This window comes from Rhopalosiphum maidis, chromosome 2 (genome assembly GCF_003676215.2).
Source record: "Rhopalosiphum maidis isolate BTI-1 chromosome 2, ASM367621v3, whole genome shotgun sequence".
In the NCBI taxonomy this organism is placed as follows: domain Eukaryota; kingdom Metazoa; phylum Arthropoda; class Insecta; order Hemiptera; family Aphididae; genus Rhopalosiphum; species Rhopalosiphum maidis.
Genome location: NC_040878.1, coordinates 87,221,955 through 87,237,610, shown reverse-complemented (window position 1 = coordinate 87,237,610; position 15,656 = coordinate 87,221,955). Strand labels below are relative to the sequence as shown.

General features: G+C 31.8%; 1 protein-coding gene across 7 annotated transcripts in view; it reads left to right on the top strand.

The window, feature by feature from the left end:
- The first annotated feature begins 311 nt into the window (after positions 1–311).
- The window catches only part of LOC113555049, a 96,621-nt gene continuing 81,276 nt past the window's right edge, over positions 312–15,656 (top strand). For 4 of the 7 annotated variants that reach the window (XM_026959354.1, XM_026959347.1, XM_026959350.1 and 1 more), the window contains exons 1-2: positions 312–467; positions 2,279–2,358. The gene's annotated coding sequence lies outside the window, so the exon portion shown is untranslated. Of the gene's footprint in view, positions 468–565; positions 593–2,278; positions 2,359–15,656 lie in introns of those variants that run through there. The other 3 variants (XM_026959349.1, XM_026959348.1, XM_026959353.1) reach the window with 2 other exon arrangements.

The window sequence follows — 15,656 nt, the reverse complement described above, 5'->3', positions numbered from 1 at the left end:
ACCGTTTTAGTGCACTCACTACTTTAATAATTATTATACCTAGTTCATAAAAGCTTATGTCTCTGTGATACCGGTAATTTAAATCCACCCCTTTCCAACATATTGTTGCAATATAATATACGAAACTCGGTGACCTGTCTGAATGTCATTGATAATAATATTATGCGACTTGTGTATTGCGTGTACGATAATAATATAATACTAGAATTAAAACATTATGTGCGTGTGGTTTCATCGAACACTTTAAATTTTATTTATTTAATAATGACGTTTAAGTAGGATACGTAATTAAAACAAAAATATTTAATGGATAGGTTGTGTTTTAACTCATCGTATAGTACCGTCGGTCGTTTATACCGGTCGTATAACAGTCCGTCGATATATGGTTTTGTACGAGAACAATATGAGTGTATATCATACACATAATAATATTATAATGTCAACGACGCGCAAGCATATTATATGAGGTAATATAATTTTTAAATTTCCGATATATTATACTATAACAATCCGCGTAGAGCCATCGTCGCGGGTTCGGCAATTAGTGACTTCCTAGTTGTTCGGATGCTGGGTGTGAGGTGTGTGCATACGAGTAAGTATTGCGATCGTAAAAAACTCGCGGACGAAACTTTTCCCCGTCGTTACAGTGATATTATATCATTGGACTTAAATTAGAAACGTATAATATATAATAATGAATATTATATCATACAACCTTGGACCCCGAGACCGACCCGCCCCGCGTCGCCGTTATACTATTTCATTTAATGTACTATTATAATACACTGATAGGAATTCGCTTTTTGTGCATCGTAAATCTTCGCAGTAGATTATTCTGAAACACACACACATAGCGCGCCATATTTATTACGTGAGTAACACACAGTAATGTTATAGTGGCAATAATCATAAGGTTTTCAATTATTTAACGAACACGCACTCGTAATAAACATACCTACATATTAAGCACTTTGAGGTACTCTATAATCCCAGTGGGTTTTTTTTTCGGTAATAATAAATTAAAAAGAACCGAAACAAATTATTTAAACGCGTTTTAAAATAATTAAAGCTTTGTCGTAGTCCGCGATAACCACACAGTTTGTTTATGATAAAACTCTATATACGCGCAGTATTATAATATTATTATTATCAAGTGCGGGAAAATAATGAAATTCACTTGCGCTCACAAACGGGGAACAATCCATGCGCGTATTAACCATACACATTATTATTATTATTATACTTAGGTATATGATGATATTTAAGACGCGTAGAATGGTATCCGATTTCTCGCGGCCCAAACCATTATAATAATATATTATACGATTAATCGAATTAGCGCGGCGTGTCGCTTTGAAGTGTTTTTTCTTCGTTAACCGTATTATTGTCTCTGTAATAATATACCGATCGAAGAATCGTATAAACGCGACGGCGCAGTGTCGTCAGACTGGACGATATAGTGTAGAGTCGGTAGACACCGATATAATATAATATAATGATACAATAAACTTACATGTGATATGCATATTATTATATGTGAATCACGGACTGAGATATAATATATATATATATATACTATTGTTAATCCGTGATGTGATGTGAAGTCGTGTCACACATAGATAATAAATACACGGATAGGACACATCTCTATATCCAATATACTTGAAATACTGTGATCGAAGAGTTCCCTATAATAGTCGTTTTACCCAACCGTGATGGTTATAATATGCGGTCATGGATACGGTTTGTGATTGACGCGGACTAAGATAAAGAAAACGATTTCAATATAATTAAATAAATTTCAATATCATTATTATTTTTTTTTATTATAATTATTGTAATATACTAATATTATCAGTGTCGAGGATACCATGTATATAACCTTAATTGCATGCAACCACTTTGGTAATTTTAGTATGTTTTCTGATCTTAATTAAATACAATGAATATCTTATCCGCATGTATAGTATATTTCTATATATTGAACACTAGTCAATGATAATTTATGATATTTAAAATAATGTATTTTTCAAAAATATAATAAATAATAGATCCATGTCCGTGTACGTTTGTTTAAACATTATTTAATAACACTTACCCAGTACCTAGGTTTGTATGTTTAAGAAAATGTCGAATGTATTTCGCATCTAGAAGATAAAATTGGTGTACCGATTTTTTTCAAATATCTTGCCCATCCATCTCTGGTCGTCCTGACTGTGCCCATGCATATATATATATGCATAAATTGATTTTGATTTTTGCGGAACTTCTGTTGCAGCAGCGGTTCATTGAAATAATATCTACCTACGTCGGCTTGAAGATAATATATAATAATGATCTGAGGCGTTCCTTATTATGGTAATTATGAATTATCATATTATAATATAATAAATAGTCATAATACAGGTAATTTTTGCATTTATGTCTGTTGTATTTGTCCTCACAACGTCAGCCGTTAACAGTTATGCGTGACTCCAAAATGATTTTTTAATGCTTATAATTATTATTATTTGTATCGATATCTGAAAATATTATATCCTAGAATTAATCGTCAGCGCTTTGTACTCGTCTGTCCTGCAGCAGTGCGCCAGTGCCGCATTAACAAATATGCTCGTCGCACCTTTACCACCTACTTATCGCAAATTAAATTTAAAAAAATATTAAGCGATATTGCAATCGAGCAGCACTTTTAAGAATTTATTTGCTTTATAGTCCATAAAATATAATTATTGTAGTTTAAAACTTTTTATTAGAAATCCTGTTTTCTTATAGTTTTTGCAAGACAAATTATGCTATTATATTGCCTTGAAAACATTTTGGCAACGCCAAAAATGATGGCCTGGGGCAACCACTACCCTCCCCCCACCCACCAATCTTAACACGGCACCGATACCTAATACCTATATGTGTGCACATCGAGGGATAGAATAAAACGTTTAAAACGCTATAGTACGATTATTATTACTCTTGAAATACGCTATAATATGGCTTTAATAGTACGAGTAGATACGACGTTTTAATAGTATTATAGGTATAATATAAGCAAATTATAATTTGTATGTAGGTACTTAAAAAGGTTTTTTCTTATAATTATGACTCCTAAACACCTCAACGGTTACGGTGGCCTTGACTGATATTATTATATTTTATGAATCTCAACTACATGCACACACACACACACACACACACACACACACACACACACACACACACACACACACACACACACACACACACACACACACAATAACCTACTAGTGTGTTTGGTGTGAATTCACTACTAGTCCTATCGTAATTTCAGAGGCGGTGGATCGTCATTGTTGTACCGATAATATTTCGGGCTTAACAATAATTTTATACGGTGTGATTTTTTTTTACCATCAGTTTTTTTTAATAACAGATTCTTTTTTGTAATTTTCTCGGTAAATGTATGTGTTTTTGAAAATATTTTGAAACCATTACTTAACAATATTAAATGATAAAGAATTAAAATTCTAAAGTTGAATTTTAGTCGAGCGGCGAGTGGAATAGACCGCAAATTGCTGGTGAATCGTTTCACCAGTTGTCTAAACATATTACTATATGGTCATTACTAGATAACAACTGTTCAAAAATTTGATTTTTACATATTGAAATACTCAGAAAAATATTATCTTTTGGAATATAAAATCGAATGACAATGTTTTCATTTGCAAAATAAAAGTAATAAACTAATAATATTAAATAAATATTATGGTTTTTCTTCTGAAAAATTTTGTTTATTTTTATTTTAAATAAAAACAAATATTCTAAAAACAAACACACCATACACCGATAAAATGGTCGTTTAATGACAAAACAATCACCTTATAAATAACAATAAATATTGCACGATGTGCAGCAACTATATCATATCGTATGCACATTCGAGCGAGGGACGTCGTTCGTCATTATAAACGGCCGGGTGAATAACAATGCGCGCGGATAGTTTCTTAATAATATGTAACCCGAGTGTTGTTGTTATTTCACGACTTCTTTATTATTACTATTTTGTTTTTATACGCATGCATTGCTCCGCGAGTATATGTATACCCACTACGGCTAATTACGACGACGAGATCCTGTGCAGTGGGGCCGGAAGTTTATGTTGTAATTGGTGCCGATAACATTGGTCCGGACCGCAAAATGAAATATATAGGCACGTACAGCGCAGGAATAACAGCACACAATAATGTCACGTGACTATAACATACGTGCAGGACGATAATAATTATATCACATAAGCTCTGGTCGCCGATACACGGCGCGGACTTGCAGTGACGATGAGTTGACTTTTCACTAAAACAGCACATATTCGTTAAAATTGGACCGAAAAAAAAGGGTGTCCTCTTGTCAAAATAGCTCAAGATTAAGTTTTGCACCAGAGGTCTGTTTGTCAAAAAGAAGTTCTTTAAAACGCCAATATCCTGTTTCGACCGTTTTGTTATAGCTGACAGTAGAGGCACTACGTTTGGGGGTTTAATTTTTTATATTCGTCGTATACCGATCGATTGTGAAACAGTAGTTGTCGAGGTTGAACAATCGTGTGAGGTGTGAAATTAAATTCGCAATAATACGATATCGTCGCAACTGGTGCAGTGAGAAAATGTAAACCCCGAAAGTGCAAAATTATCGTATACGACGACCATCATTTATCTCGTGGAATTCGCCAGAGAGTCGACTTTTATTTGTATAACTCATCACTACTGCACTCGGTCGAAACGATATTCGTTTTCCGTTCGAAAATATTATTCGTTTGCAGACTCGCGCGGTTCGGTACATATGACGCGCGTCTTACGTGCAGCACACGATAGTCGTGTAACTTTTATCGAAGTATTATAAGTCTCGGCCTGTGTCTGTCTGTCTGTCTCTCGTTACCTCTATATCTTTGCGTTTTCTCCGCGAGGGAATAAATTATTAAATAAATACGGGCGCGGCCGTGTACACAAGATACCGTATCCGTGCATATATATACAAGCCCTATCGGATATACTTAAAAAATCACTTATGTATTACATTCACCGTCGTATATTGTGTGTGAACAGAAAACTATTATCTCCTCGGAGAAACGGCACGGACTATAACGTATAAAAAAAAAAAATCGGGCGGCGCGGTGTTTGGATATACTTTATCACCGATGGGTTCGTTGTTTCCCATTCTCGCTCAGTGGAGCCGAACATTATACATTTTAATAAGCCTTATTATAACACCGTAAGGCGTACTATTATTTAAAAATACGCGTATATTAATAATATAATTTGGCCGAATAATAATTATCACGTTGTGATACACGACGGCATGCGCCTACACACTGCAGCTACACACGCACATCGTTACGAAGTGTTAACCGATTTTTTCATTGTTTTCGATTTGATGGATATATTATATTTACGCGAGAAATGTCTGCAATAACGTGCATACGCGATAAAAATGTTCCGCGATCGGAGATGGATTTCATTGTTTATACTATTTGCCGAAACGGTTTTCTGTTTGCGAAAATTTGAGTACTTAACTAAATAATGAAATTATATTCATTTTGAATAACCAGTATCCAAAGTAATTAATAATGTTAATAAGTGCAGTCAAAAAAACAGTTTTCTTTCTTTTCAGTACTATACGTACTACTGTTGTAGTACTATGTGATAATATTTTTGATTATTAAATTATAAGTGTTTATATATAAAGAGTTTATGTCTCCACACGAGATTCCTTAGTTATTAGATAATAACTCAAATTTAAAAAACAAAAAAGAAGTAAATTATCTATTATTCGTAAACTAATTCTTTTATTTATTTATTTTTATTTTATTTTAATTGACACATCGTAGAGAAGTTTTTAATTGTTTCAAAGATAAATAATGAAACCGTTGAGGTTACACAATGGCTTGTAAAACGTTTTCGGGTATAGTGTTTATTTTGTTGTGCAAGATAAACGAGTAAATGACTCTGTTGGAGTTCGCTTAAGAGGGTAATAATAACTTACTAATAATGATTAGAGTTTTAACGTGTCGTTTTACTTTTTTTTTGTTGTTTCGAAATATCGTTGCTCCATTATAATAAGCTTGTCAAATCCTTCAAGTTTAAAGTTAACAGTTAATGATCGTTAATGGTAATGCGACAAAAGTTTGTGTTTTAAGCATTAAGGTTTTCAGGAAAATAAAAAACTTTTATTTGGAACCCTTAAGAAATTTATTATAGGTACCTAGTATTTAAAAACTTATTTATCAGAATTCAAAAACAAAAGTGATTAGTCCTGGTTATCGAGAATTATATATACTTATATAAATCATAATTATAATATTTTATAATTTATGGGTGGGTATTATTAAAAATGAATAAGCTTAAAATAAGCTCAAAATGTTTCGATTTATTCAACTTTAATTAAATTGCATAAGAATAAGTAGTTTTACTCGTTATCACATTAAAATGTGATAAGAACTAGATGAAGACGTGTCATAACTTGTTGGAGAAATAGAAAACGAATGATTAGGATCACCATGTAACTGTATAATAATAAATTGTAGTTAATAATTAACCGATAACTCGCTTTTCGTGTGGTATAGGTAGTATGATATTGCAACCAATACATTTATTGAAATATTATAATATTGCCGCCATCGTTACATATGATTATTAATAAAGTACAAACGATCGACATTCTAAATACTTTTCGTCGCACGCTACGTGACGTTACAGCATCGCCATATGTATTGCTTCATAATAATATAATATCACTGTGCCTAAGAATAAAATAATTTGCCAATACACGGTTTCGAGGTGTAATGTTTGGCCGTTAATTTACGAGCAGCCGAACGAAATATCATTAAACTGTCGAAGGTTGGCCGGCCGCATTGTGACAGCTTATAATAAACAATATAATAGTTTGATATTTAGTACAACCGACTTTCGGCGGGCAAAAAACTATACTAGACGATTGCTGGCAGCAGGCGGGTCTACGGGGCAGTAGATATCGCACCGCTGGAGAGTGTTCGTACGCGTTAAAAATCGGTATATATTGCAAATGGTTTCGCGTTGAAAAAATAATAATAATAAGTAATAACGATCAAATACATAACCTACACGGTGTCTATATATATATATATTATATGCACGTACCTATTATAGGAGCGAAAGACTTTACCTTGGAAACAGGAAAGGTTCCCAGAATTTTACTCTCGATGGACATACAGGTTTTCTGAGTCACCGACGCCGCCGCCACTGCGTCGACGACGGTGTATCGATTGCCGATCGGCCGTCCGCAAGCCGAGATTCCAACGATACCCACGTCTTGTGTGTTGTATGTCACAGACCGACCGTGTGCGTATATTGCGTACCTCATATAATAATATTATTGTACAGTGAAATTACCGTCGTGCGCGCATCATCTCGTCGTCGGGAGTGCATTAAACGCCTGACCTACACACTGCGCCGCGGGGCGAATCGAATATTGTGTCTGCGGTCGGGCTATGGTGGTGACGAGTTGTCCCGTGCGTCGTCGGTCCACGGAACAATGTATACCAGTCCAGTGTAAAACGCATTAGCTCGGAATGTAAAATTAGAAATATGGCACTTGCAGTACAGTTATACACGATTGACTGAAAACCTGGGTGTATGTCAGTAGCTCGGCGACACGCGTCGTTGACCAACGTCATCTCCTTTCAAGGATTTGTTATCACTTATTAGCATTACAATTAATTGCCTATCGCGAGCACGCGACGTTCGATTTAAATTTACAATAGCATGATGATTTTTTTTTTTATTTCGTTTTAGTGTCTTAATAATATATCCATTTAATTATCTTTAAAATTTGTAATTAGTGCTTATAAAGTAAATATATATACTAGGCACAAACTCATTTTAAACATCTGAAAATGTATTCATAAACGTATAATGTAGTTAGATCAAAAGTAAAAAATGTTCAGTAGTTTTTTGGTTTTGCTGTAATTCGAAACGAATCATTGTAAATACTAAATACTTAAAATTTTCAACAAATGTTCATATATGAGCGTTATCTGTTTACGATTAAATTTTAAAAATATTTTGACTTTTTTAAGTTATTTATAGAATTGAAATTTATGATTTTTTTAGTTTTTTTTTTTTTTTGAACTGCCTATAAAAAAAATTTGGCAATTCAAAAAATCTTTAAAATTTAATATAAAGTTTATTATAAGTTGTACTTATCGTGGTAAAAAAAAAATCAATAATCGTTAGTCACAATTTTTATTTATAAACATGTAAAGTTCAAATATTCACGAAATAAGTCAAAATCGCCAAAATTTGCAAGGAATTTTGAAGTTGAAAATTTTAGCATTTTTGTGATTTATACCTATGGTTAAAAAACCCAATACATGGTTCTCCATAAATTTTTTCTTCTAATAACTGTAAAAAAAATGCAATCACCAATATAGAAAAAAATGAGCAAATGAAATTTAATTTTTTACGGAATCACGTAAAATAATGTATCAATTTAAATATAAATAATAGTATAATATATCCTACTAATTATCCTAGATTGACAAATCATCTCCGTCCAAAATTGTTTTTCGTATATAACAAGGATACCTGTCATTGCATTCAAATTTAACACATCCATTATAGTGACCTACTCTCCGTCTCTACTATATACAGCAGAGCAATACCCACTTGCCCACTTTTTTTAAATATATAAATTTGAATCATCTACTACTAAGACTGATAAATTTATCGCTATAGTATATTGGTAGGTGTCTATGTTTAAAAAAAACAAATTTCTTTTATTATTGTTTATTTAAAAGTTCATTTTAGATTATTCAGTTAGTTTTCAACATTCAAGCATTTTCAAATTCTGAGTGATACAGCAAACATCATGCATTTTTTATGCATTGAAATTGGAATTGTACTTGGCATTGTTTTCTCGTACATAATAATTGAAAGGATATCTCTACAAATAATATCGCATCATATTTCACCGCGACCGATTCACCGCAGCCAATTCGTCGCGACCGTTTCGCCGCCGGGCGATTAGATTTCGAAGTATCTGTCCTGAACACCATGACGAGGACGGCTGGATAGACTCACCTGACATGTGGCCAAAGGTAGGGTCACCGGCGGAGGAGAAGAGGACGGAGGTGCAGCTGGCGGGGCACTTCCTGAAAGGTAAGAAAAAGGCTATGGTGCTTGTAAGCCAATAATATCGGCTAGCGAAGCTCCCCAAGCAGACTTCGAACCTGGAAGCCGCCAGCACACCGGCCTTCAAGAGGAACTAACTCACATTGTGATGCATACTATAATATAGACTAAGTGTCGTGTTAAACTATTTCGTCTGTTTTCCCAACAATTATTTTAAATTGTGTACGTTGCATCGTCCTATAAAAGTTGTATTTGTTTACAAAATATATGATAACTTTTTCCCTCACCACTTTAATATTATAATATGATGTCACACACAACTCAAAAAATAGATATCATATATTAATGAATGCGTTTTATGCAAATAATACACTTATAAATATGTTGGTTAAGTATTGTTATATATATATATATATATATATATATTATGTTTATATAATTTATCCAACATTTGTTATTGTCATCATGAAAAGGCTGAGTGTAAGTTTATTTATATGTATAGTATACCGTACATTCATGTGTATTCAGAGGTGGAACTTCTCTTTTTTACTCCCGGGGAAAATATTAAAATTACGCCCAAACATAGACCAAGACTGAAATATCCTTCCCTACAATTGTTTTTTTAATAATTAGAATTCAAATGACAAAAATACTATATACTCATTGACACACATAATATAATGTTAACTAACAGAGTTAAAAACATCAAGCTATAGTTCTTACTCGTAGAATCGTATTATACCTACTTATGTTACAATAATATTAAACTAAATAAAAGTTATTTTTTTATTAACTAATAATAAAATGTATAATAAAAATACAATAAAAGTTATTCTGATTTTTACACAACTATTTGCTAACTATTAAAATTAGTCATAACAAACTTATTTAATTAGATGAAGAACCTTTTTATTGAAGAAAAAAAATGTTTATATAGAAATCTGATATTTAAAAATTCACGATAGTTGTACAGTATACACACTTGAAAAAAAAAGTATATCAAAATAATATTATTTTTATATTTTCATTCTATTGTGAAATTTGGAATTTAATATAAAATATGGAGTACCTATTATTATTTAGACTAGGGCCCCTTGTCAGTTGTGGGCCCGTGGCGGTTGCCCACCTTGCCTACCCGGTATTTACGTCACTGAGCATCAATACATGCTTAGTTTCACCATTGATTTTAAAATCGATGGTTTCACTCAGAATCTTAATTAGATATTATTGTATATACCATTATACTACAACGTATATACTTAAACGAATCTAATCATAATCTTACCGTTAACTAGAACGATGTCCAGATCGACGGCCAAAATGGCGAAACCCGAATTTTATTACAAAAAAACGTCAACGTAATACAATGACCACGACAACGACATAAGTATTATTAAGTAATATAAATGAGATTAATTTTGTACTATAATCGACTACAAAATATATTTTTTATTATATTTGTATTTTTTTTTATTCATAATGTACGTTTTTTTAAATTTTTATTATTAGTCTGTCTGTACATGTAAATATGTAATAATATGCACTGTCGTCTGTCGATCGTCGACGTACCGTGTATTATATTGTAATAATTATAATTATCGAGAAATTAAAAATTATGGAGCACCAAGAAAGTGAGCGATAGAAATAGATTTGGATAAATATAAATAGTCGTTCAATATGCGATGTTGGGAAATAGTTTGCAGACAAAAAGAATATAATATATTCAAAAAACAAATTATGTTTTTGATATGATTCTATTTTTTTTTTTTTTTTTTTTTTAATTGAAAATAATGTATACACACAAATTGCAAATAATAATAAATAAAAAGAAGGTACAAATACAATTATTAACATCATTGTTATTGTATAATATTTGGTAAATAATTATTATATTTCAGTTTATTGAAAAAAAGCTTTTTTTATGTGTACATATAATACGAGTATGTCCCTCAACGTTGAAATAAATCAATTTTTCGAATTAATGGGCTTCTGGAGCCATTATTATGTTTTATTTATATATTTTTAAAGACATAATTTCATTAAACTGCATATTTATTTTTAAAAAGTAGAAAAAATCAGTGCTAGTCCAGACGGAATCTCGGATAAAGAACACGGGACCAAGAGTCGGATAACAAATAGTCTAAATTAAAAAATGTTTTAACTTTTTATTTTACTGTACAACAAAGTCTGAAAATTAATTATTCAATTCATCAAATTTATATTTAACATTTTATGTTATTAAAATGTAAAGTTATATTTAATTTTCTTGTACAATATTTTATTCGATTTATGTTCTTTATTAAAGCTATAATTTATTTAAATAATTTATTGTTTAAAAAAATACTTATACACATTTAAAATATGTACATCGATTTATGTGATTTTATCGGTAATAAAATCTTATTTTCTAATAAATAAATAACAGTAAATAAGAAATAGTAACAGCATAGTCTGATCGACTATCAGATTGATTTACCTTGTAGATTTCTGTTTTAAAATTTACGATTTTAAAACAATATTTAAATAATTGACTATACTTTTTGATCAAAAACAGTCCAGAGGATATTCTTACATAAGAATGTCTGGCATCGGCACTGATGCGGCCGGGACATTTGCGGTCGGTACCTTTTTTTTCGCCGTTTGCGGTCAGTTTATTTCCATCTATCTGAATATCAAATTCAAGGTATATATATAATTTATAATTAATTAGTTCTATACAGAATAGAATATATTTATTATAAAAATGTGTTGCCATATACTTGAGAGTTAAAAAGCATATTATTATTATTGGATATATCGATTTGTTTCTATTTGGTTGTGTATGGATATCATTATAGATAAAGTTTAATATAAGAAAAAAAAGTTTAATACATATTTAGTTATATGTGTTGGAAGTATTAAATAAAAATTGTGTTTTGTCAATTATATAGTTAGGTATCATCGATATTCATCGATAACGTTTACCTTCAGTAAATATTATCTTCTGCAGTATAGTATACACATTTTTAGAGTTCGTTACATTATTTTAAAATTAATGTTTTTTTTTCTATATGATTTTAAATATATTCCATACTGTATAGTGTACGGAGAATAACTTTAGTATATACTATATATGATTAATTGATATTTAGGTAAATAGAAATAAACTGACCGGAAACGGCACGGAAAAGGATCCGACCGCAAATGTTCTGACCGAAAATTTCTCGGAACCAGAATGTCTATGTCTAACACCAATATCATCATGCTAGTAAAATTAATATTCAATCTATGCATCACACTGCTAGTTAGCGGTGACTATATAGTATTTTAAGTACCCTACAACGATCGCGGTACAAATGTGTACAATGTCGATTACATGTGGGTTTCCGTGGCCGGAGGGCGTATTTAAGGGAGAGATATAAAATTGGCCCGCGCCTTCTGCGCGACCGTTTGCTGTATTTATATAATAATATTATGCACTGTATAATTAAACGATTAATATTAATCAACGATGATGTATTCTATTTTTTGTGAACATCGTTGTAGAAATTGTAATTATTGTTTTTCCGAGCTTAACCGACGACGTGTCATTATGACTGTAGTTTCTACATAACTCATGTTTAAATGTCGTCAGTTTCTGCCCTCGCTCCCCATTAAGCATTTTTAAATACTCCCCTGTTCGTCGTTTTAAAAAATTACACAGCATTCCGCTCACGACACGATTACAATCGTTATTTGTGTTATTTTCGTATACCTACTGCTTACATAATATTGTTATGATGCACCTTCGTGGATGTTATCGCGAGATTTTCGGTAGAAATTTATCGAGAGCTGCACCGCGACGGCGGTCTAGCGCAATAAACTCGGTCGTTTGATGTCAAGAGTCAATGGAAAAAAAATCGCCGCGACAAAAAAAATAACCGTTTGTGAATAAACTAGCGTCAAGTGGCTATAGCAGTGGATTCCTGGCGACTCGTGTAAATAACATGTATATACGTGTGTGTGTGTGCGTGTCTGTTGTAGATTCGCACGCGGGCGAATCGGTTTTCATTTTACGTATTCATAATATATTATATTATCATTATTTTACGTGCGAATTCCACTTCTGCTGGAATTTACAATTATTTATATCAAGCGCCGCGGCGGGCGGCTCTGTAGATGCGACGTACCTCTTGTTCCGACAGTAGAAAATACTTTGAATTTAAAAATACAAAAAAAAAAAACACGATCACAAATTCACATAGCACCGTGAATCGATTAAAATAGCGGGTGAAATCGTTTCGATATAGGTATATAATTTGATTACACGTCAGAGCTGCGAGGGTTGTGACGTTAACCATCATTTATTCATTATAATGATATTACGGTCTCGTAGTTTTCATAAAAAATTTAAGCTCACTAACGATTTAATTTTTTTTTATATACGTGTATTAATACAACGTAATATTGGCTAATGATATTGAAAATTCATAATATTTAAAGCGGTGCATTACGGTAGTCGGATATTATAATTTAGAAAAAAAAATAATCTTCAACGTATTTGTTTGTTAGGTATGTCTATTTTGAAATTTTATGAATTCGTTGAGATCAAGAATAAGACATGAGATGCTCTCTTGATATGAGTTATTACTGACAACTATATGAAGTATATACGTACAAAGTATAGCCACTATAATACAGGTATTGAGGTATGTATTCAAGACCATAACATTCTCATTGCAGTTTTATAACTGACGATTTACAACATGGTATGAAACAATATTTATGATAAAAAAATGTGTGTGTGTGTATAGCGTGTTTTTTGTATGAAGCTGCATGCGTGTTCATTGCATTATACTCACTGTAACTGTATTCATCGTATACATGCATAATATATTATTAAAGACGAACAAACTACGGTTATGTTTGCGTTTTTCCAATGACAGAAGCTGAGTTCATTGTCAACGACTTTCGTGACGACAGAATTACTCGATAAAACCGAATTTACCATAATAATAATCGTCGCGTTAAGAAGCGAGCACTCTCATTGTTATACAGTTATGATTCGCTGTTATTTTCTTTATTCGATTGGAAAACGGAACTACCGACAAAATAACGATAGTACAGCTGCCGTTGCATTCTACACGATTAACGCGCTAAACTTTTATGTCCGTAGATACGCAATAAAATACAATATTATTCTAATACGGCGTTAAAATATGATGTTAAAATGAAAAACTATAAGTAGAACAGTTGATTGGAAACCCGATTATTTCAACAAGAATATACGAAAGCAATAATCGAAAGACCAACCGTCGTGGGTTACGCGCGTTGCATGTTTTACCGTGGTTTGTCTCGTACAAAATATACACACGCGAAAATACGACGTACAATGTGACAAAAATTAAAATTTGAACAAATCTAGTGGACAATTTTACGTTGGATTTTGAAATATTTACACGATCCAACGAGCTATATGACGATTGTCCTTAGTTACGAAAAACAGAGGATCTTATTAAAAAAAATAATAATAACAGTAGACGTACCTATTGTTGTACAACAAATCTCAAAAATTAAATATATGACGCTCTTTAAGTATATTTAGAAATTTAAAAAGTAAAATTTGAATGAATTATTATTCATTACCTAAATGAAAACACTGCGGTGAGTATATACTTGGTGAATCGTACTGTATATTATGGACGATCGCCAAATTATAATACAAGTGAAAAACAATCGGAGACATAAATATCAATATCAATATAATTACACAAGCGTACGATATACCTAACCGTAAGTCATAATAAAATAATAATATTACGTATATTAATCGCGGTCCGGTCGTGCGTTTGTCCTTCTCACAATCCGGATACTTTATACGCAATACACGATATTATATTGTAGCACAAATCGAACGATAAATTTTGTATTTCATTACAATGATTGTCAACTCAGCAGAAATCGAAACCATGTTTGCTTTTTGTAAACGACATCGTGACGATCTTCGTACTGCAATCGACGATCGCCGCACAACCACCCTTTTAATAATTTACAAATCAGATTCGTTTTGTATGAGGCTGATCGATGATATTATATAATATATAATATACTGTGTGTCGATACATAATACTGGTACTTATTACGTTTTGATGGCCATACGGTGAGAGTTTAGATATTACTTAAATTATCTAATTAATTTACTGCAATGTATTTAATCAGTTTTGTTCACTTTTACAGTGTTAAATTTAATAATTAAAATAATTTTGTAAATTCTATAAACAATATGACGTGTCTGCATATTGGATGTAACACGATAGAAAAAAATATACAGAATAAATTAATATAAAAAAGGTGGGCAAAGGGGATACCGTTCTGCTGTACAGGTGTCGAGTGGCCAGTTGGTCACTGTAATTGACGTGTTAAATTTTAAGTAAATGATATATTATAATTGTATATAAACAACAATAAATTCTAAACGGATAATATAGGTTGACAGATCGTGTCTGATAAGTGCCTTCGTGAGATTATGTTTTTTGGTATCATTATCAGAGTAGTTTATTAGTTTATTTATTG